At 39.0% G+C, this 24,457-nt stretch overlaps 1 protein-coding gene across 10 annotated transcripts in view; it reads right to left on the bottom strand.

Annotated features, from left to right (window-relative positions):
- GULP1 (GULP PTB domain containing engulfment adaptor 1) overlaps nucleotides 1–23,921 on the bottom strand; it is a 271,776-nt gene extending 247,855 nt beyond the window's left edge. For 3 of the 10 annotated variants that reach the window (XM_023622174.2, XM_023622180.2, XM_023622179.2), the window contains exon 1: nucleotides 23,274–23,413. The gene's annotated coding sequence lies outside the window, so the exon portion shown is untranslated. Of the gene's footprint in view, nucleotides 1–21,786; nucleotides 21,855–23,037; nucleotides 23,149–23,273 lie in introns of those variants that run through there. The other 7 variants (XM_070242046.1, XM_070242048.1, XM_023622181.2 and 4 more) reach the window with 6 other exon arrangements.
- Nucleotides 23,922–24,457: the final 536 nt, after the last annotated feature.

Here is a 24,457-nt window from a genome sequence, read left to right as displayed (position 1 = left end):
TACTCCACTCATGAGCCATGCTGTGGCAGCATCCCACATACAAAACAGATGAAGACAAGCACAGATGTTAGCTCAGCAACAATCTTCCTCAAGCAAAAAAGAGGAAGATTGGCAACAAATGTTAGCTCAGGGCCAATTATCCTCACCAAAAAGAAAAAAATTAACCTTGCCATTACTAGCCCTAAGGTAATGGATAGGCTATGGGTCAATGCACAGGTGTGTCTCTGCCTTAATTCATTACCCAACATTTACAACTTTCTTAGGCATTATTTTAGTATACGCATGTTGGATGAGGTACACTCTCTCTTAAGGAAACCACATCTTAAATTCCTTTCTTCTCCATTCACTCATCATATATTTGAAGGGTTACTGTGCCAGGCACTCATAGGATCTGGGTCCCTGGGGAGGAGTAAATGCACAGCAATCCCTGCTCTTGTAGGGCCTCCACTGCTGTGAGCAAGAAATACAAGCATAACAGTAGCTTAAAACTTAAATACACTATTATTTCTCATCCACTTCCTTACTAAATTCAGTGGGATGAAGTAACTGGATGAAGGCTATCCGGTTAGTACCAAATCAGGTAGAAAACTCAAGAATCTGCAACTAAAGATGCACTAAAAATGACTCTCTAGAAGATGCTAAAAGCATTCGTTTCAGTACTATATCCAAGAACAATGTCTTATCAAGTTAATTTATAAAGATCCTTTTATGTGCATTTTTTTATTTTCCTTTTTATGAAAATTTTTTAAAAAGAAGAAAAAAATTAAAAGCATCTGGTGTCTTCTACAGTCTTGTTTTTTAAGAAAAACGCACGACATGAAGAGAACAAATCTAGGTATGCTGTTTTTGAATTATATTGAAGGAGCTGTTTAAAAAGACTTGAATAAAAATAGGGTTTGCAGTCTACTTCAATGCTCTATTTCTCTCAATTCTTTATTTTTTTCAGCAGAATTATTTTATAAAAATCAAGCTTGATTTAAGAAAACTTCTAATACTATAACTATATTTAACATAAAGATATGGGTTTAAAATAACGAAATGCTTTCCCAATAATACTAATATAAGCTTATAGCAAATAGTTTTCAATAATCTAGGAAATCCATTTTGTCAAAATTGGTTACATCCACTCATATTTACTTCTAGGTACCACTACTTCAAAGATTGTCCAAGTCAAAATGGTGTAGGAGTCAGCAAAGCCTCACTTGAAGTCACACACAACAACAGATAACTCCACAATACAATTTTGGTTACCTTTAAGAATGGATTTGTGGAAACAAATTGCAGAGATATTCTTCGGGGAATTAAAGATAACCTAGGGAGGCCTGTAATACCTCATTTTTTGACCAAGGATTAAGGTTCATTTTGCCAAAGCGTGGAATCCTTATTCAGTTTCTGGGGTGCAGCAGTGTGGGCATGGAAGCCGTAATCCCAAGATGAACACAAAAGCCCTGGCCACCTAAACTGCCAATTCTAGAAATACTTACCCTATGTTAGGTGCAATTTGGTCTTTAACAACACAGAATAGTTCTTTGAAAACATTGGCAAGTCAGTCCTTCCCTTTCTATCCCCCATAAAATGATTCTAGTTTAGATCTCTATTATCTACCTGTTAGGCAGGTGAGACTTTTGTTTGGAATAGAGACTCTGAGTTCCTATTTCAGTTCTTCTCAGTCTCTTTTGCAGCCTTTTCATTTTCTGATTCCCCTTAACTATCAATGCTCTCAAAGGTCTGACCTCAGGGAACTAACAATCACCCAGGCTAATAACTTTCAAATCCACATCTCCATCTCAGAACCCCTCCCTGTTTTCAAATAGCATATTCAATTTACTACAGTGCGTCTCCCCCGTAATGGTCCCCAAACACCTCAAACTCAAAAATCCAGAGTGGTATTCTTAGTCTTTTCCTCCAATCATTCTTTGCTCTCTATTTCCTTGATTTGGTGAATAGTACCACAATCTAGTTAATAAGTCAAAGTCTGCATATGATCATCTTTATTCCTTCCTCCTGAAATGCTCACATCCAATCAGCCAACAATTCTATAAATTAAACATCACTCCAATTCACTCTTCTCCAACCTCACTAATATCTCCTACATTCAGGCCCTCATCATCTCTCATCTAGACTGTTTTAACGTTTCATAACTTAGTTCCATACTGTTACGCTCATACTTCTTCATCCCATCTTGCCCAAAGCCATGAGGTTTCATAAGAACAAAGTGTATCGTGTTCCTTCCCTCCTTTTCCCTTGCTCTTATACTGTTGGAAACCCACTCCCCACAGCTCACAGCCAGAGTACACTTACAGAGGTACATGTACACCTAGGGAAATGCAACATAGAGCCAAGGAGTAAATGAAGTCACAGGATTAATACCCCATAATCCTGGAGGATGGGTATTGCCTCACTGAAATTACAAATACATTCATTTTACTTTAAAATAAAGTTTATGGAGTAGAAGGTCAGATTCAAATGAATTTAAGACTTCAAAGAAATTGCACTTGCAGCAAGCAGATTAAGCTCGTGAGTCGGTGCTTCTCTGACATTAGGATACTTTGGAGGAATGGAGCATAGCACCTGGCACATAAAATAAAGTTTAAAAAGTGTTTTGAATGAATGAAGGTCTTCATGATTAAATGCGGAAATCCCAGTAGCTTTAATCCACTTAGCACACAATTATTGGCTCTCCTTATTTTACAAATGTTATTTCAGGAGACCGATCACCCGATTTAAATTTCAATTATTATCACAGTTGGACCTCAGAAATCTTACCCAATGTCTCAAGCTACAGACAAGGTACAGGACACTCGTCCATAGTAGCGCTGATCCCATAGCTCTTCAGCCTTTCTCCAAACAGTTTCAGTAACAGAACATCACTATTAAGGTTGATCCATTGTCAGAAGCTTCTTTCTTACACTGGGTTGGAATCTGAAGATAACATAACTTAATTTCTTCCTAACATACAGGCCATTCACGATGTTATATCTCCCAAAATACAGGATTGAAAAAGAAAAAAGCCATTGGATTCAAACTGTGAAAAGGAACAATTTCAAAAATAACAATGTAACAATAGGAACTTTATTTATTGATTCTCAGAAGCCTCCTGGTAATCTGATAAGAAGGAGAACAAGGAAATCTGATGCTGCCTGCTCTCCCAGCCCGACAGAGACAGTGTGAACTATAAAAATCTTGGGGCCAAGGGAGGAGGCGCACAAGAAAAAGCTACATGAAAATCTGCGGGAGCTACTGAAGATTCTTGCTTTTACACTTCGCAGTGATGCATGCAGTTTCACGTCATTATCTTCATTTCAAATTCAAGAAAAAATTCCAGAGAAGCTAAATAATCTCCCCAAGATCCCTAAAAGAGTAAATGATGGAGCCAGAAGCAAGACTGCACACCACGCGGACATCTGGTAAACGGCCAGGTTTATCCGTATCTCAGCAAGTCTTCACCAACCCATCTGGGGTCTCCCATAACATCCCACAGACTACATACTTCACTCCATCTTTTCTTGCAAAGGTTCAGTCTGTAAGATGTACAGGGTATACATAAATAAAAGTCAAACAACACGCCAGTGCCTTTCTGCTTTGTGGGTTTGTTTTCTGTTTTTTTTAATTTTTCTTCTTCTTTGTGTATTTCTTTATTTTCCAAATTTTAACCAGGGGAGATTTCTTTAGAAAGTATTAGGGGAAAAAATGGTCAAAAGCTGATTTTTGTGAGGTTTTAATTTTAATACTGAGGAGAAGTAGTTTCTAAAAGACTTTTCTGTGATAATTGTTCTCATGTGGAAATTTACAAAACAAAATACAGCTTGCTCTTAGCCCTTGATGGAAAGGATGCACTTTAAACACCAGACCTGAAAAATAGATTCCATCCTTAAAATCCAAGTTACTTTATTGCCCGTGTAGACGTCAAGAAAAGACTCGCAGACACAACCTCTTCTCATAACCAAAATAAGTTGGGTCCAGGCACATGTGGGAGCTAATGCGTGCATCCAGATAATAATGATCTAAATGATCCGAATTGTAGGCCTCTAGTAGTGACGGACAGAGCTACTAGATTGAAAAACCCCGCACCGAGCCTTGAGAGTGCTGAGTGAGAGAAAGCAGAGAGGCACAGACTGGCACTGTGCCAATCACTTCATCACACACTCTGGAGAAAAATCTTGTTTCCAACAGAAACCACTGCCAAATGATTTATCTGTGATTACTTGTTTTCTGTTTATATGTTATCAATTCACAGCATTCTACGGTTATCTTTAATAGTAACAGGAATGTGAAATCGTGAAATTAAGTCTACAGGATTTTCCTCCTCAAGTTCTTCCTGCCCTCAGACCCACACATACATCTAGCTCGGCTGCTGGACATCACAGTATATCCTGGGAAAAAAGTCCAACGACAAACCAGTGTGTAGCACATGATCCCAATTATATTTTTAAAATTAAGGAAAATATTAAAATGCCCAGGGAGACTCGTTTTCTTACTTTATACTCTTCAGTATTCTTATGTTTGCTGCAACAGCATGCATTAATTGTACAAGCAAGGAAAAACTGTTGATGCGTATATACTAAAAAGCAATAATTTCCTCTTACACAATTTTAGGATTATGGATTTCTTTTGTTTCATATTAATATTTTATATTACAACTTTTCTTCCACCATATTTCATTTGCATATATAAAAACAAATCTTCCAAAAAGAGATTGTCTCAGTCTAAATTATACAATGTTTTACACTGGTGTGTTTGGTTTTTTTTTTTACTGAAAATACATAACTTTTTGATGGAGATACAGTCAAAAACAGACACTCATTCTGCACTTTTCTAATTTTTTATCTATTCTAAGTCACAAACTACATTGAAGTTGTTCCATTTGTATTTATAGTTTGGGATAAATTAATTTACATAAACTAGCATATTTGTTAATCAGAATGAAAACAGTGTATAATTTTACTGTGAGGTTAAATATAACAGCACTAAAATTATCATATACTTACATAATAATGCTAGCTGCCATTTATTGACCACCTACAAAATGCCAGCCACTGTGTACATGCAACAGTTATGTTTTTAATCCTTTCAAGAACCCTGCATGAAGTTACTATCTATGATGTCTTACAGGTTAAGAAAGGGAAGCAGTGTGCAATCAATTTGCCTGCTGAAGAGCACCCAGCTCTTAAATAGCAAATCCTGTCTCCAAATGAGCCAAAGCTCAGGTTTTTTCCAGTAAAATCTGATGCCTTATACTGATGGTGCAGAACTATAATGAGTATTGGTGAATATGTGTTTAAAGTATCAAATACTCTAAAATGCAAAGTGCTAATTTAGTTGTACCTAACATATAACGTAGGCTATAGCACATAATTGGAACAAAAATATCTGCTATCAATAAACCCACCTGTGCAACGAAGTCTCATCTCCCTCTCAGAGTATTTCTGGGTGCTAGGAACTGACTTGTATCTCCTCAAGATTCATACGTTGAAGACTAACCGCCAAGGCGATATTATTTGGAGTTGCGGCCTTTGGGACATAATTAGGTTTAGATGAGGTCATGAGGGTCAGCCCCCCATGACGAGATTAGTGTCCTTATAAGAAAAGACACCAGACCTCTAGCTTCAGGCTCTCTCTCTCTCCTCCCTCCTCCTCTCCCTCCATCTCTCCGACATCCGACACACTGGTCTCTCGCTTTCCTAACTCTTCATATCCAATGATCTTCCTTCCTCTCGTCCTCAGGCAAGCATTCTACCAGTCTTACCACTTAGAACTATTACACCTCTGACACTGAATACTCTGACCACAGCCTCCTATAACGCATAGACCTCTCTCCATTTCTTGGCCCCTTCTCCTTCCCCTATCAATCTGTCCCCTCTCTCTTTCACGTCCCTTCTGAGAGTTCAGTCCTTGGTCCATTGTTTTAACCATCTTCTGACACACAGCTTAAAACTTCCTTACTACATTACTACATTACCACCACTGTATTCACTTAGGAAAAAAATCAATTGCCCTCCTTATACTTACCTCTATCTAAGAAGAGTACATAGGAGAAAGAAAAAATCACAGAACTATAATAAATGTCAAGTGGTTCTCAATATTGCTTGCAATTCTAATATGCTATCCTAGTTTGCATTTGTTCTCGTTCTCCACAATGACAGATGGGACAAATATGTCCACATTGTCACATATCTAGAGTTGGACAGAACTGAAGAGTGACTACTCACTTCAGAAGGTATGCGCTCTTTCGTCACCACAGTACCCACCATCCAGTATGACTTAATTGCACATATACTTGCTGGTCCTTACCAGACACTGTATTTGCCAAACATGTTTTAACTATAAAGAAGTCTCCTTTGGAAGAATTAATATTGTTAAAATTTCCCTATTACTCAAATTCAATGCAACCCCTACAAAAATTCCAATGGCATTTTTCAAGAAATAGAACAGACAATCCTAAAATTTGTATGGAACCATAAAAGACCTCTATGAAGAGCCAAAGAAATCTTGAAAAAGAACAAAGCTGGAGGCATCATGCTTCCTGACTTCAAATTATAGTGCAAAGCTATAGTAATTAAAATAGTATGGTATTGGCATAAAAACAGACACATAGATCAATGGAACAGAATAGAGAGCTCAGAAATAAACCCACATATATATGGTCAATTAATTTACAGCAAAGGAGCCAAGAAAATACAATGAGGAAAAGACAATTTCTTCAATAAATGATGTTGGGAAAATTGGACAACCACATGCAAAAGAATGAAACTGGACAGCTATCTTACACTGCACACAAAAAATTAACTCAAAATGGATTAAAGACGTGAACATAAGACCTGAAGCCATAAAACTCCTAGAAGAAAACACAGACAGCAAGCTCCTTGACATAGTTCTTGGTAATGATCTTTTGAATCTGACACCAAAAGCAAAAGCAACAAAAGCAAAAATAAACAAGTGGGTCTACATCAAACTAAGAAGCTTCTGCACAGCAAAGGAAACCATCAATGAAATGAAAAGGCAACCTACTGAATGGGAGAAAGTATTTACAAATCACATATCTGATAAGGGGCTAACATGCAAAATATATAAAGAACTCACACAACTGAATAGCAAAAGAACATCCAATTAAAAAATGGGCAGAATATATGAAAAGACATTTTTCCAAAGAAGACATACAGATGGTCAACAGGCACATAAAAAGATGCTCTACATCTCTGATTAACAGGCAAATGCAAATCAAAACCATGAGATATCACCTGACACCTGTCAGAACAGCTACTATCAAAAAGACAAGAAATAACAAGTGTTGGCAAGGCTGTGGAGAAAAGGGGATCCTTGTGCATTGCTGGTGGGAGGGTAAATTGGTGCAGCCACTATGGAAAACAGTATGGAGGTTCCTCAAAAAATTAAAAATAGGACTACCATATGATCCAGCAATTCTACTTCTGGGTATTTATCTGAAAAAAACCAAAATGCTAACTCAGAAATATATATGCAACCCCACTGTCACTGCAGCATTATTTATAACAGCCAAGATATGGAAACAACCTAAGTGTCCATCAGTGGATAAATGGAAAAAGAAATTGTGGTGTGTGTGTGTGTGTATATATATATATACATATACAATGGAATATTATTGTGGCCACAAAAAAGAACAAAATCTTGTCATTTGCAACAACATAGATGGACCTCGAGGGCATTACACTAAGTGAAATAAGTCAGACAGAGAAGGATAAATACTGTATGGTCTCACTTATATGTGAAATCTAAAAATAAATTAATAAAAACCAAATAGATACAGAGAACAGACTGGTGGTTACCAGAGGGAGACGACAGGGACTGTCGGGGGGGAAAACTGTTTTTGTTTTTTTTTAGTTTAAATAAATTGAATTTTTTTTTAAAAGTCTAATGAAGTCTCTCTCATCTTAAAGAAATCTTCCTTGCAGTGGAACCCAAGTCCCTTTTCAGTTTCCTTACTCCCCCTCCTTTTCCATACACAGATTTCTATCATTAAAGAATCGTCTTGAGGTGCTGTTTCAAATATTACTCTACTCCACAACTAACTCACCACACACATAATTCCACCAAAATCCTTCTCACCACAATCACCAATGACCTTCACGTCAAGTGCAACAGACACACAATAGACACTTTAAGCTGCTTTTTTATTCTGACCTCTATACTATTTAACACTGTTGATTGATAATCCTCTCCTTCCCAAATCATTCTTTTTACTTGCTTTTCTCTACCCTGGTTAAAATATTGGTGTTCCTCTGAGCCATGTCATAGGCTTTCTTCCCACTATATAAACCTTTGCTTCAATGACCCTTTCTAAGCTAAAACTCATACTTGTAATCTGAAATCTGAAAACTTACACATATGTACACGCATACCACATATACACATATATCACCAACTCACACCAAACCGCTTAGCTCCATATATATATATAAAATCAATTGATAATCAAATGACTACTGGACATCCACAACAGGATAATTCAGAGACATGTCCAAAATTGAAATTATTATTTTCCTTCAATAATTCTACTTACTGTATTTATTCTGTTGCTGAATACAAGCACCAGGTTACCAAAATTAGAAATCTTAGGATTGAAGAGGAGCAGAATTTGCCACCCCAAAATATGCCTGTTTGGCATATAGATTATCTTGAACTGGCTATTTTTAAGAAACAGGGACATGGGAGAAGCTCTGAAAACAAAGTAGAAGTTACCCTTTTGTAAGGGACACTTACATTTGTAAGGAAAATCTCCATTTGTAAGGGTGTCTCCCTCTCTGTAGCAGGAGGAGGAGGATGATAAATCTCTAGAAACTATTTATCAATAGAGCAGGCACCAACTTAAATCTGCATAACAACCTTACCCTTGTTTACTGTGCTTTTCCGGAAACTTTCCATAACTGGGTGCCCACTCCCCAACATCTTTTGTCTTTAGCTGGAAATGGTATCTAAGGTGATGGCTTAGGCCATTTCTTGGAGTTACTCAGTTTTCCTGGGTATCTCCCATCTATACAGGATGTATGCGTGTTATTAAACTTCTTTCTCCTATTAATCTGCCTTTTATTACAGTGGGGTCTCAGCCAAGATCCTAGAAGGATAAAGGGAAAATTATTTTTACTTCCCTACAGACAACATTTACACCATCCTCCTGCCCACCTCCCACAATCATTGACAAATCATCTACATGTACAGACGTTTTTTCTCCTAAACATCTCTGGAATAAACTCATTTCTCATTGCCATCACTCTAAACTAGGCTACCACCTTCTCTTGCCTAGACTGGCTGGCAGAGGATCTACTCAAAGCTTTCTAAAATGCAGATGACATCTTGCCACCAACCGTGTTATAATCTTTCCGAGTTTCCAGTTGTTCTTAGAATGAAACGCAAACTTTGGATTAGAAAGTCCCATACGCTCTGATCTCTGCCCCACTGGCTTCATCTCCAGCAATCTCGGTCCTTCTTTTTCTTCCGCTCTATTCTCTGGTTCTATTTTCAGTTTTCTAATTCTGCAGCTGAACCACATACTCGTTCTTTCTCTAAGACTCCCTACATGCTTGAAACACTCTCCGCTCTCGTTGCTTGCTACAGAGACGTCTTCCCTAACAAGTAGACTACGTCAAAGGCCCTGTCTATGACTCCAAGGGTTCAAGAGAACCTTCTTATACTACCCAAACTATAAATACCACAAGAGATCACATGTCTAACAGTTTAATTTACCAAAAAAAGACAAAAATGATGAAATCAAATAATAAAATTAGGACAACTTTGAATATAATATTTTGATTAAGAAACTTATCTTAGTTTTTAAAAAAGCTATTTAAAACTAAAACTTAGACCATCCTAAGGGCTGAAACATTCTTTGAGGTAACCTAGTCCCTCCTAAGGACTCAGTGAAGGAAAGTGTTACCAAATACTTAAGCGAAAAGAATACGTCATGCTACTAGAAACCATTCTCTTAGTGAGTTTACATCTTAAGCTTTATTTACTCAAACCTTATGATTTTGACGAAACCAGGGAAAAAATGGGATTGAGAAAATGTTAGATTTTTCTCACTCAACATTTTAACCCTCCAGGCAAATCAAATCAAGCAAAAGCCAAAGCAATATGCAGACACAATTTAGTTAATGGGTTCATTTTTATGCTTTATCTAATTAAATAGGGTAAAATGAATAAATGTCTTGTCACAGAGAAGTTCCAAGTTGCCATGCCTGAGAATGGGAGATGAGCAGCTCAGTGTGCTCCAAAAAAGGGAGAATCAGGCGGGTGGCTAGGCCGTGGGGCTATTCAAAGACATAGTTCTCTCACTAGTAAGAACTCCGGTGCTGGCCGCATCCTCCAGGGGACTGCTGCCACCCTACTGCACACTTCCTCAGCTAGTATGGTGGTGAAGATGCATTACTTCCAGCCTAATCCCTGCCCTGATCCCCTGTGCCAGCTGTGTAACCTTAGACAAGCTTCTCAATCATTTATAAATTAAAAAAACATTCAGCGCAATGCTGAGGACATAGTAAGTACTCTGTAAATGCTGTCTGTAGAAGAGAAAAATCTCTTCCTCCTCTACCTTTCTAAACTCTTGACTGGGATTCCTTGTAACAAAAGACAGATTAACAAGAGAGAAACATATCAATTTATTTAATACAGGTTTTGCAGACAACACGAGAACCTTCATGAGGAAACAACCTGAAGAAATAGTTAAACCTGAATGTTTTTATGCTAGGTTTGAAGAAGAGTTATTAGTACTGGAAAGATATGCTGGACAAAGATTCTGAGCCAAATATAGCAACTGGGGGAAATTTAGCAAGATCATTCCTATTCCTCTCTGTGTCCCTTTGCCTTCAGAGATAAGGATGCTGTTTCCTCCTGGGATGGAGAGGGCACCTCTCACGGAAGGATTTTATGACGTGCTTCAAGGGAAGGTCAGAGAGTTCTTCCTTCACCTGCCATTTCTCAAATTTCTTCAGGTTGAAATATTCAATACGTCAAGGTGTCCTGGGGTCGTGTGTCCTGAACTCTGTCATATTCTTGTTATCATTTCTCTCTTGTTCAAAAAATCATTTTTAGTGTGGACTCATGGGATAAGAAAACAGGTTAAGAAAAGAGTGCAGACGCTATGAAGATCCTAATAGAGACAGACAATTTAAGGGCAGAAAAACTATTTTCACCTTATCCGACTATTTTAGCACAAATAGGAATTGAAATTTGAATTATCTGGATACTTATCTTCTTCCTCATTTTATATCTGCTATGAGCCAGATATACCCACGACTAAAATTTCCAAAGGGGGTAAGCAGAGTCCCTTTAGAATCATATCGATACCAAGAGGCATTTATTCACATTCAAAACCCCACTAGAATGCGGCTCCCTTTTAGACCAGGAAAAGGTTACCAGAGGGCACTCCTATTCCGTAAGGGCAAAGGAATGCCCCAGGACAAGCCCTGACCAACAGCTTCTAAAAGAACAATGATCCTCTGAGAATTGCGGCACTTTGTATTCTCTGCACTCTTGCCTAGCTTTGAATGAAGATCATGATTTCATACAGGAAGCATCCCAAGCATGTTTACTGCATTTTTATGCAAAAAACTAATAAGCACGTCTCAATCACAGTAATGTAGAAAGTAATGGAAAGTCTCCATCACACTTTGGATGTCTCCATCAGTAACTACTCTTCTGATGTCTCTTTCACTTTCCTTTAGCGTTCAAGTTACTGGCCGTCTCTGTCCCTCTCCAACCCAATCTCCATGCTGTCCACATCCCCACTGATACCAGCTCTACCACCAGAGCCTTGCTCTTTCCTGACCAACAACGCAGCTGCCACCCTGCTTTACTGCAGGCTTTCAACATCTGTAACATTTCCACCTCCAGTCTCACCAACTGCTCTTCTTCATCTGTGCTGCCCACACAGCCTCTAGCTTTCTGTTTCTCACACCCCCTCATTCCCAACTAACCCGCCCATCGTGACACTTGCCTATTCTCTGAGCCTGTAACATTATTCCTGGTTTTGCTTGCCTCCATCTGTTGCTTAAACCACTGGTTAACCATTTCCACTAAGGATGGCATTAATACTCTGAGATATATTTCACTCCTGCTTTGTCAATTCTCAGCTTTGGATAATTCCTACCACCTTTAGAGAAAGAGGACAAAGACTCAGATATATCTCCATACTTTGATTAGAGCACATTAGAAAAGCCAATATACATAATGCTAAATCATCAGAAAAGCTAACACAAGAACACAGTGGCAAAAAATAATTAAATTGCTAATAGCTCCACTGAACTAGTTTTATACAATTGGTTCTTACTTATAAGTTTATTATATGTCTGCATTTTTATGCTTCTGTGAATGGATCTGCACTTCACAATTTTCTTTAATTTTAATCCTATCAGTTTTATCTTTCACATTTAAATAGTTCTATTAGTTTTATCATGACTCCAAGATTTAAATTATTCAGATAAGGCAATGAGATTCCTTCAATGTTTCTTAATGTACATTTAATGCTTCCAATACACTAAAGACACCAAATAATCAAATAAAGTGGTGTAATTTTATGAACTGACAAGATTATAAATTTATATTTCAAATTATTTCATTTTTATTGAATAACATATTTCTGAGATATATGTAGACTTTATTCATCTTAGAATAAATTTAGTTAAGATGATTAATCTATTTATTGTATTAAAAACATAAGAAAATTTGGTAATTTGAGTAATAAAATATTTTTATAGAGTAATAGCACTAATCATATCCAAAGTTTATAAAACCCAAGTATTCTACAAATTTTCTTTAATAATATAAATTTCTACTTCTAAAATGTCTATTTCAAATTAAGACGCCACTTAGTAACTGTTCTAATTAAGATACTTTTTCTTTTAAGTAACTGACAATTCTAGTTCAAATTGGTTTGAAAAATACAGAAATTCATTATCTCACACCACAGTAAATCCAGAAATATAGTAGATTGATGCAGGGACCCAAAAATGCCATCAAGCATGCAGATTCTTTAATTTTTTTTGCTGTCATTAATGCGTCTGTTTTGCCCTCAAGTTGGATCTCCTCATGGAGAAAAGATGACCTTCTGTTGCACTTTCAAGTGTCTGTTCCAGACAGGATCAATATCAAGAGCTGACTTATGCCTTCTCATCCAACGTCCCCTTGCTAAGTGTGAAGAAACTTTTTCTGAACCCACCTGCCCCCAGTCCTGTCGTTTCATATAACTGACGATGACTGGGACAAGGAACAGTGAGTGGCCCCTCAACCTCCGATCACTAACAATGGAAACAGAAAGACTATGATTCTTAACTTAGCCTAATCCCAATTTCACTTTTACTAGGAATGAACTGCCTTCCCCTGAATCAGTGGGGAAGAGTGGACATCTGAATAACACCAGAGCAAAGAGGAACACGGAAATTATTTGAATGGACAACCAATAGTGTCCGCCACAATGAAAAGGGAGGCGAGGTGACTCTTGGAAGTAAAAATAGGCTTCTTATGAATCAATGCGCAAGAAACGGACAGGAGAATTAACTTCAGGTAGAGAAGCAGACCTGGCTTACACTATTCAGTGTCACTCAGGGGGAACCTGGAGATCCAACAGGGAAGAGAGGCAAAGAACTTCCAGTGATGCTGGATGCTGATGTGAAGACACAAAGTGGAGCCAAAAACAAGCAGCGGACTAAATGACAGTTGTCTCTCACTGTGACCCTGAAGCTACTGTCAATATTCAAGGACAAAACTATTACCTTCTATCCATTCACTGGAATTTGAAAGTGATCCAGACCTATTAAAATTGGACTGATTTGTAAATGTGAAGCTCCACATAGTAATTATTTCAAATTAATAAGGTTAAAGAGATGGCTTTTGTTATATATTTCAAAAATAAAATTGATCATCAGTTTCAAATAAATCAAATATCAATAAAACAAGAAAACTAATTTCTAAATGGAAGTGTCACAGAATTATCAAGCTAAGTAAAAAGAAGAGAGGGAATATAGGACAATAAATTACATCAGATATGCTTTAATTATGTCTCCTTCATAAAAGTAATTTGCTATATTTTTATGTATTCCGTATTCTTATTTTCCAAAATTCTTGGCACACGTTTCAATTTTTCATCAATAATGGTCATGAATAATACACATCATATAACCAAATATATAACCTTAAGTGAGTTACTCAGTGATGCATAGAAAAAGACCAAGTTTCCACACATACATACATTTATTTTTTTCCTTAGTATTCAGAGGAAATTGCTAATACTGGCATGGTTACTTGTTACCAAGCAGGAGATACAAAGAACTGTTTAATATATCTATTCTCTCTTGCAGAACATATCTATTCATTCCTGCAACTTAAAGCGTAGTTGAGGCGACAAAGTATTTATATATGAAAAATAAACCAGCACAAGACAAAATTCCCAGGCAAATAACAACCCTTCCAAATATAATTAACGCTATAGTGTGAAAAAGATAAATCTGTTTTTTAAGTAAACATGTTCTGAAATGAAACATAAATGCGTCTTTGTTGAACTGTGTCACAAAGCAAGATAACCAAGAACTGTACACATGCTTCTTGAATAAAGCCAATTATCTGGAAAATAAGCATTATTTCTTGGAATTACTTTCCAAAAAATTTAGGACATCTCTGTATAACTAAATGCTATCAGTTAAAACTGAGTCAAATAACTTGAATTTCTTTTAACCTCATTAAATGATAGCACAACCCATTGGTACCTGTGAAAAAACTAGTATAGATGTCCAAGAGTTCTTAACCTTTTCTGTGCTGTGAACCCATTTGGCAGTCTAATGAAGTCTATGGACCCCTTCGCAAAAATGTTTTTAAATGCATAAAATAAAATATAAATTGTGGAGCCAGCCTTGATGGCCTAGAGGTTAAAGCCCCACACGCTCTGCTTTGGCAGCCCGGGTTCAGTTCCCGAGCATGGAACCACACCACTCATCTGTCAGTAGCCATGCTGTGGCAGTGCTCACACAAAAGAACCAGAAGAACTTACAACTACACACAACTAGGTGCTGGGGCTTTGTGGGGGGGGGGGGAAGAAAAGAGGTGAAAGATTGGCAACAGATGTTAGCTTAGGGTGAATCTTCCCCTGCAAAAAATTATTAAAGAAAAAATATATAAATTGTGTACAAGAAACAACATAGAGGTGTTAAAATATATTAAAAACAATTTCAGATATAGCTACATGTCTATAGATATATCCACATATAAAAAAATACTTCCTAGAAGCAGGCATAATTATTATTGTAATTTCAAACTAGTCATCAACATAAAAATATTTCAAAATATGTGCAGCCAGAGCAATCAGACACGACCATAAATATCTGTAACATCTAGAAAGTTACAGGTACTGTTAGGACGAGTGTGTGTGTGTGTGTGTGTGTGTGTGCCCCTGCATTCAAAATTGAAAGATATAGGGGCCTGCCCATTGGTGTAGGAGTTGAGTTCACACACTCTGCTTCAGGGGCCCGGAGTTTGCAGGGCACAGACCTAGCATCACTCATCAAGCCACACTGTGGCAGCATCCCACATAAAATAGAGGGAGATTGGCACAGATTAGCTCAGCAACAACCTTCCTCAAGCAAAAAGAGGAAGATTGGCAACAGATGTTAGCTCAGGGCCAATCTTCCTCAGGGAAAAAAAAACTGAAAGATATAATAAGTTTAAGTTGGATGTTCATGAGAGTAATGATGCTAGTTTCCTTCCAAGTTCATGGACCCCCTAGAATGTGAAATGGAGAGAACACTCAACTCTTTGTGGCTCCAATTACACATTAGTCAGATCTGGAGAAACAGAAAAAGAAATAAAAATAAGATAGCAATTTTTTAAGATAATTAATCCAGCTAAAGTTCTTAAACTCTTATATGCAATTACTAATGATTATGGTCATCAACACGAAGACAGAAAGGAGAAACACCTCTACAGTTCCAAAATTCCCAAGTTGCTCTGTTAAACCATTTACATGGTTCCATGCTTCCTTCCTTTACTACTTGCTCTGTCTTCAACTGGCCCTCTTCATTGCCTGCTAACTCATCTTCATCCTTTGCTCAGGAATCATCTCCACACTTTCTTTCCAGACACAGTTTACTCCCATGCAGATGAATAATCCCCAGCCCTTCTCCTTCAACATCCTCTCCACTGTAGCAAAAAATTATACGGAAATAACAAGTTCTATTTAAGTCTATTTAAGTTCATTTGAGATAGGTCTCTGTTACTTACTACTAAAAAGGACACAACTACAAAAATAAATAAATAAATAAGTGGTATTCAATATGTATTTATCAAATTCAACTGGATCATATCAGAATCCCTTTATTTGTCAACTCATAGTTTAAATCTAGTTACATTTTCCAGAACAAGAAGAGGGGGGGAAAAGATTGCAAATTTTTATGACAAGTTAAAAGAAAGTCAGTATCTCATTGAATAAGGAAATTCCAAAGAAAGATTTGTTATATCAAGTCACAAAACGTTCTTTAAAGCCTCATCTGCCTCGCTCTAGGAAACTGCATTTTTCTAAATTAATCATAAATTTCCTAGTCTACTGAATTTAAGCAATTAAGCCTATGATAATTCAGATGTTGTAAATTTAGTCACGGTTCTTCCTTTAAAAACGATTAAAAACAATATTGGCAATATGATAGTTACTAGTTTGCTGTTAAGAATTTTAAAGTCTTTTCTCCTATACATCCAGAATCAAAATGTTGCATTAAAATAGAAATACTAATTCACCAAATTTCAAAACAATACCTGCTCTATCATAAAGCAATGTTACTTTACGGATCTGAAATGTCAACAGACTTGTGCCATTTCAGATGGCATTTAGATAATTTCAAATACAATTCATTTACTCAAATGTGACTCCTTAACAATTCTCTCAAACTACATTTCGATAAACTACACGACATAAGCAGCATCCTGTTACTAATTATACTCAATTACTGCATGCGGCATAGAGGTAAACTACCTTGAAATTAATTCAGTTATGTAAGTGTTCTTTACAATAAGCCAAACTTGCTCTGTAGTGAGGCGTCCTACCAGCAATGATCAGCATTTATGTTGGAGGACATTTCTATGATTCTAAGAGTAGACACCCTCAAGGAGGTAGGAGGAAAGTACTACCACCTTCCAAAATTCTGTATTCACTATGGAGTTCCTCAAAGGCAGACAAAAATTAAATAGATTACAGAGAATAACATGGACATTGGCCTTTAAAAACACTTTACCAAAATACTCTTGTCTTCTTAAATCCAACTCTTACCAGTACTTAGCAACCTATGTTTTAACTCACTCGAGTGGAAAGTTGGGTAAATGAACCCGTTTGCTGTTAAAACTTTCCTTTAAAATATGGCACTCTCTAGATGAAGTTCAACAGCTATGGGAGAAACGGAGAGGCTAAAATCAAGTTCATCCTCTCATATCAACTTTTAATTACCCAAATTTGGAGATGTGCTCCCATAGCACAGTTGGTTCTGTTCGCCTTTTTAGCTAAAATGCTGTCTAAAATTGATACTCCCTCATTCAAATGCAAACTAAGTGAGAAGGAGAGCGTAGTTATCATTTGATGAAACATTACAGAACTGTTTGAAATGTTATACAGCCAAATCTGTAATGATTCACTTACTATCTTATTTGCTCCATGTTTTCTTCTACCAAATCTCTCAACTAGCTGTATTTGGTCATCTAAATGACTACCCTCATTTCTACGAGAAAGCGAACGAAAGCCTGACCCCACATCATTCTGGCGGCTCTTTGTAGGCAGGTCTGGCGAAGTGTAAGTTCCCTGCATTCTTGGAAGACTTATGGTTAAACTTCAAGAGACAGGGCAACTATAACACCTGATAATGATAAGAAAAAGCTATACAATACCAGGAAAACCCCACATTTACACCCAATTCTCACTTCACGGTAGATTATAAACTTAGTAGTTCTACCTTCCCAGCAGTGATTTGCCTTCTTTCAGTAGCTAACTGCACCTCTGCCTTGTTCTACTTAAGAGAAGGAGAAGAGGCCTCCATGATTATGTCATCCTCAGAGCCATTAAACAGCTCTTCCCACTATTTTTTTCTACCTTTACAGGCATAAATAAAAGCCTAAAAACTTTTATTTTATTTTATTTATTTATTTATTTATTTATTTTTTTTTTTTTTAATTTTTTTATTTTTAGGAAGATTAGCCCTGAGCTAACATCTACTGCCAATCCTCCTCTTTTTGCTGAGGAAGACTGGCCCTGAGCTAACATCAGTGCCCATCTTCCTCTACTTTCTATGTGGGATGCCTACCACAGCAGGGCTTGCCAAGCGGTGCCATGTCCGCACCCAGGATCCGAACCCTCGAACTCTGGGCCGCCGAAGTGCCACCACGCCGGCCCCTAAAAACTCTTTTAGAATTTGAAACAAAAATGCCAAAGATCTCTGGTAACAGTAATCTGGAAAAGATTTTAAATTAATGGTTAAAACTGGCTCAGAAATATCAATTAATTGAAGTATTTTCCCCATGAAAAATACACCTAGCACAAATAAAGCAACATCAAAGAATAATATGCCATAACTATACATATATATACATATGTAGATATAGAGAGAGAGAGAAAGGGAGAAGGGGAGAGTCACCTAAGGCATGGAAGGTATGTTCTGAATCCCCTCTGCAGAAGACATATGATGAAGAAAATACGTAGGTATGTGCATCTATATAACGTTAATAGCATAAAACAAATATGAACTACATGCAGTTACTGCTATCTAGATATGCTCTCTTAGGTGCACCATGGAAAATATACGCAGTGTTATTCAAAACTCTTTTAAAACTTCATATCAATCTTTGCAATATAGCACAAAATATAGCAGCAATCACAACTGTTACATAAGTTAACTCACTTATTCACATTATGTGAGCAAATTGCAGCAGCCTTTCCAAAATCATCCTTAAGTACACAATATTGAAAGATGAAACTAATTCCAAGTTTACCATAACTACACTATTTTAATGAAAACAGAAAATTAGCCCTTTTTCTCCTGCACAATATTAGAGTCAATTAACTATCCTCTGATGAAAAATAATCATGCATTAGAGGCATCATTAGAGTGACTGAAAACATTTTCTTAGCATAAAACAAACACAAAACTAGCAAATAAAGGAGCCTAAAAATAGTATAAGCACTGTTTTCTAAGCCTAACTCTGGAACAATGACTTTTAGCCATTATCTTTAAATATAAAGGCCTGATTTCAATTTTGTATCGCCACTGTTTGGAACTAAAGTGACATCTGTTTTCAAATTTTACAGCGTTTTTCCTCATCCAATTTAAACACATTTAATCTCCCATAGGATCGAGTTTAAGTTTCCTGATCTCTAAATGTGTGAAGGCAAACACTATTAGATGCACCAGCCTCTAATGCGTTTAGGGACCAGGGCTCGTGGCAGCCATGCACTTGGCTCCTTGAACTACTTTCCAATTCATCATTATAGTCAAATAAAATAACTTTTTTTTAATCCTTTAAGGGTTTTAAAAAACAAATGCAATTTTGCAGAATGAATCAGAAACAAAGCACTCTGCTAAGTGAAACGTAAATAAAAATTATCTATTATTCAGCAATGGAGAGTAAGATTGTAAAGATTTTTAATTTAAAATCAAAAGAAAAAGTGGATATTTTACATTAAGATCACCCTAATACATCCTTAAACATTCACTTGTTCTTTGATTATTCAAAAAAAGTCCTAATTGGGTTAATATGCCCATAAATTAAACTACTGTTTGTCATGTATTCCTACTTTTTATAGATTCATCATCAATGATAAAATAAAATCAAAAATAAAAGTTATGCTTAAAGTATTCTACCAAAAGATTTTATCCTTTATCCTTACTCGGTTTTTCTTTCTCTAATACATTGACTTATTCACCTGAGAAAGAGTTAAGTTAAACATACGAGTCCAGCATAGCACACTGAGCTACAAAAACAGGTAGTTTATTTTACTAATGGACACGTCAAACTAAAAATTAAATATTTCACAATTATCATGCATGGATCAACAATTAACAAGTTCTTATATTATAGACAGCAACATAGACAATAAATTATATGTTGGTAAAATGTTTAAGTAAAATAACATGCACGAAACCACAGTGCTAAGAAGTTCAGATCTGGGATTTGATTCCAAGGCTGCTGGTTCTAGGACATAAAAAGTATGCCACTAATATTGGTTGAACCAACTAATGAATGGCTCTTAAATCTATCCTCTAAACTCTTAAGGAAACTGTTGTGGCCACTGGGAAAAGAAAGTTTGTTTGGACATCATAAATGTATTTTAGTCTCTCAAGTGTCATTTCCGAGGAGGGAGCCAAATTCTACAAATATATTTGGTAACTTCTCAGAAGGGCAAAACTGAGCTGGACTCAAAAAACAACCGGTCCTGGGTATAAATATAAACTGAAATAAAAATAAATGAAGCTGCCGATTGTTCTTTTCTGTTTGAATGACTCAGTGTTAACCATAACAAAATCTCACTCAATGTTCTCAAAAATTAAAATTTATGACTAAACTAAAGCTAAGATTACAACGAAAAAGCAGTAATTTTTATAAACTAAATAGATGTCACTATTATATGTGTATTCAAGATATAAATATTTCTATTTTACCCCCAATAGAATCAGCTCAGTCAGAAACTCTATGTCCTTTATGTCTTAAAAACCTATTAACATAATTTCATCTCTTTAATGCCCACAGTAAGCTTGTAATTATGTAAAGGAAAGTTTCTTTACTTTGCAAGTGGAAAAACTGATATCATAGTCAGGAAAAACACTGCCAAGGGTGATTCAGAAAGTCAATCTCAAAGAGCAGCTGATATTCACAACCTCAAACTCATCAATCCAGAGGAAATACAAACCATATTAGTATTTTTTACCATTCAACCTCCAAACCCACAATAGACCTACGTCCCTTGAAAAAAAAGTAGCCAGATGACACATAAACAATCTTAACATATAAAAGAAGGGTCTGAATTGCAGATATGGCTCTGAGTTGCTGGAAGCAGGAACCTGAAGTACTGGGCAAATGTGTGAAATACTGAGATCACTCAACTTCTACTCCTGCAGGTGAAAGAGCAAGATCTATTTATCGGGATCACTTTTGACAGACACAAGGAAGACATGTTTTCCACTTTAATTCCATGACCCAAATCTGTGCCATTTGAGAATACCTAATTGAATTATTCAATTTAGGTGGAAAACCACCTGCTCAAAGCCCAGGTCTTCAATTCTTACTGGCTATGAAAACAAAGAAGGTCAAGATCAACGGACCGAAGTTACAGCAAGTCTAGTCCAAGATGAGGAGACAAATAGCAACAAAGTTTAGGCATCTCCACAGTATGATGAGCACAAGCAGCACCAGGCCCCCCGCTGTCCCACTGCACCACTGATAAGCACTGCAACCCTGAGAAGGTAGGGTCAGCCCTCCCTCCTGGAGCACTTCTTTCACCCTCCTCTGTCATAGCCGGCTGCACTCCATGCTGAGTTTATTTTTTGCCAAGAAGACTGATCTTAGCCACCTAAAAATCCCCACTGCAAAAGAAACCCCTTGTTTCAACCCAAGTACAACCAACAGCTCCTTTCCAATTATCCCCTGCAACTTCCCGGTCTCTTTCATGCTTGGCTACTGAGCTCAGTCTAGTTTGGCTGTCGGCCAGGTTCCTCTCTTCTTTCCTTGTCAGTCGTAAAAGCTTGGAAAACACTCCTGGACAGTTCAAGGGGACCTTTTAATTATGCAGTGGGGCAGTACCTTAGTCTGTCTGCTGTTTCCAGCAAGGCTTGTAGTCACCAGCAACTGCACTCTCCCGATTGGTGGGTTTTCTAGCAAGGCTACTTGTTTATGTGGGGGAAGGAGGGGAAGACTGGCAGAGAAAGGGGGCGATTTGCAAATCTGAAAAATTTCCAACTCCTCTCAGAGTTTCCGACCTCCTAACATTCGCTCTGTCTCATTACCCTCCTTTAGCACCTGATCACCCATTTGGTATCACAGACACAAAATCATCAATATCGTGGTTTCCTACTAGTCCTAGAAATTAACAAGCAGAGCCATAACTAAAACACTCTCCAAAAACTTTTATTCTCAAGACTTGGTGCAACATTTTTTAAAAAGCACGTCCCAAACTAAATTTATTAAATCCTTTCTAATTGATTGCCATTATACATTGCGAAACTTGTAGACTGAAACAGTGCACGAAAATGTCTGATTCCAAATGAAAGAAAGGCGAGCTCCGTTGGGAAAAATCTCTAGGACCTACGAGGGTGTACCTTGACCGCCAGCCTGCACTTACTCCAGGTTTGCCCAACGTACTAAGTGGACTTGCCAAGCCCAACACCAGCTAAGCCTTCCTTACTCTACCCCGGCACGCTAGTTCCAGCTGCAGCGTCCAGCTTCCTGTTCAAGTCCCATTCAACATCGTAAACACATTCCAAGAAAACCAGCCTGCCCAGAATTCCCTCCCGCACACAGGGAAGTCAGAGCGGCGGCCCCACGAGCCGCAGGAAAGAAGCGATCGCGCCGGGTTCTGATGGGTGTAGCGAGTCAGCCCAGCGGGAGGTGGACCCGGCCGAGCGAGCGTGGCAGCGGGACCCGGAGCCCAGGGTCTCACCACCCCGCCGCGCCGTGCGCCCCTCTAACGGAGCGCCCGCCAGAAGCAGCTACTTGACCCACCAGCCGATGGGTAACCCTATGGGCGCCGCCCCTGAATTTGGGCCCTTCCAGCCCCGGGCTTTAAAGAATCCTCGGCCCGGCCTCGGAGCTTCGCGCCTCCCCGCCCCCATGGCCACACTCGCTCCCGGGCCAACAAAAGGGAGGTTACGCTGGGAGAAGTTTCGCTGCTGGGTCGCCTCGCCGTGACCCGGCGAAGACTCGCTTGCTCAGCTGGGTCTGGTCCACGCACCCTCAGCCGTACCGATCCACGGGCGCCCCCCGCCCCCGCCCCGCTCCGCTCCGCTCCAGCTCCAGCTCCTGCCTACCGGCCCCGGACACCCGGACCAAAGTTACCACAAAGGGCTAGAGGAGGCTCTCAGAGTCGGAAGACGGCTGCGTCCCCGACCTCGTGAGGCTCCCCCGTCATCCCTGAAACATAGCAGTCGTCAACAGGTCTTAGCCTCCTTCAGTGCTGGACGACACCCTGAGCCTTTCACTGTCCTAATTTTTGCAACCTGCCCGGCGGCGCGCAGCCCCGCGCCCTCCCTCCCCGCGCCTTCAGGATGCCGCTGGAACACAGGGCACGCTACCTGGCGGGGCTGGGCTGCAGCCAGGGAAGACCCCGATCAATCGCCGTCTCTCGGTGCCCTACTGACGGATGCAGTCGGGCAGGCTTCGGGCAGGGGCGTGGAGAGCTGCCGCGTCCCCGGAGCCGAGCGATCGCCGCTCCAGCACCGCCCGGGCGCCGTTTCCGCGGCCGAGAGGGAAAGTTTCTCTGCGTCAACACGGTACTGGACTGGGGACCCTTCGGCTCCGGTCCCCTCCCTCCGCGCGCTCTCTGCCCCCTCCCTCCTCTTCCTAATCGGCTGAAGCCAGAGCTGGAGCAGGCGGCGGCTGGGGCTCGAGGCTCGGGACTCCGCTCGCTCCGGACTGGGACGCGGGGCTCCCCCTCTCGGCCAGAAGGAAACGCTCCCGGACTCGGGCCGGCGCGCTTCTGGCGGTCTCCTTGGACACTTGCAAACGGGCCGCCTGGCTTCCAGCTCGCTGACTTTCTGGACTCTCTGATGGTCGTTTCCTGTGGCCCACTGGGGCTCCCTGGCGATTGCACGCAGGACCGAAGGAGGAGAGTGGAACGTGAGCGCAACTGGCTGCAGAAGGGGAGGCCTCACCTTCCCTGTGAACTGGGACAGAAGCAAACCCTTGTTCCTCCCCCAGCCCTCGTCCCCCGCCGCGCTTCCTTGTGAACCTCCCCCCTGAAGCACCAGATCGCCTTCCCTTATCTCTCTGTGTTTCCTAACACAATTTTAAAACACTTCCGCGGCTTAATAAGAAAGAGAAAAGTGTCAAAAGCACACACACGAATACCAGTAGAACTCGCCTTCTTTACAGCCTTTATCAAGAAAGCGTTGACACAGTTGCTGCTGCTCTGATTGCACCTCTACAGACTTTTTTTCTTTACTTTAACTCATTTTTTTTCACTCAGCCTGAATCTCCGCACTGTGTTATGCCTTAAAAAATTGAAAACTGCCCCACCCACCAGGTCGTGCTCATTTGATCCATTCGGTGTTTACCTCGGAACATTCTTACTCACCCGGTAAACCTCTCTGTGGGAAGAGAGGCAAGGAGGAGAATCCTCATATAGGCGACTCTTAGAGGAGGAGAGGACCTTTACTAAAGTTTTTTGGGACGCTGCTCAGAATTTAATTTACTAAATTTTAATTTGAATGTGAAAATAGATGGATAAAGGAAAACAAGCATTTTGCAAGTCTAGTAA

The sequence above is a fragment of the Equus caballus genome, chromosome 18 (assembly GCF_041296265.1).
Source record: "Equus caballus isolate H_3958 breed thoroughbred chromosome 18, TB-T2T, whole genome shotgun sequence".
NCBI classification, from domain to species: domain Eukaryota; kingdom Metazoa; phylum Chordata; class Mammalia; order Perissodactyla; family Equidae; genus Equus; species Equus caballus.
Note: the sequence above shows the minus strand (reverse complement) of the source record. Positions and strands in the feature narration are given on the sequence as shown.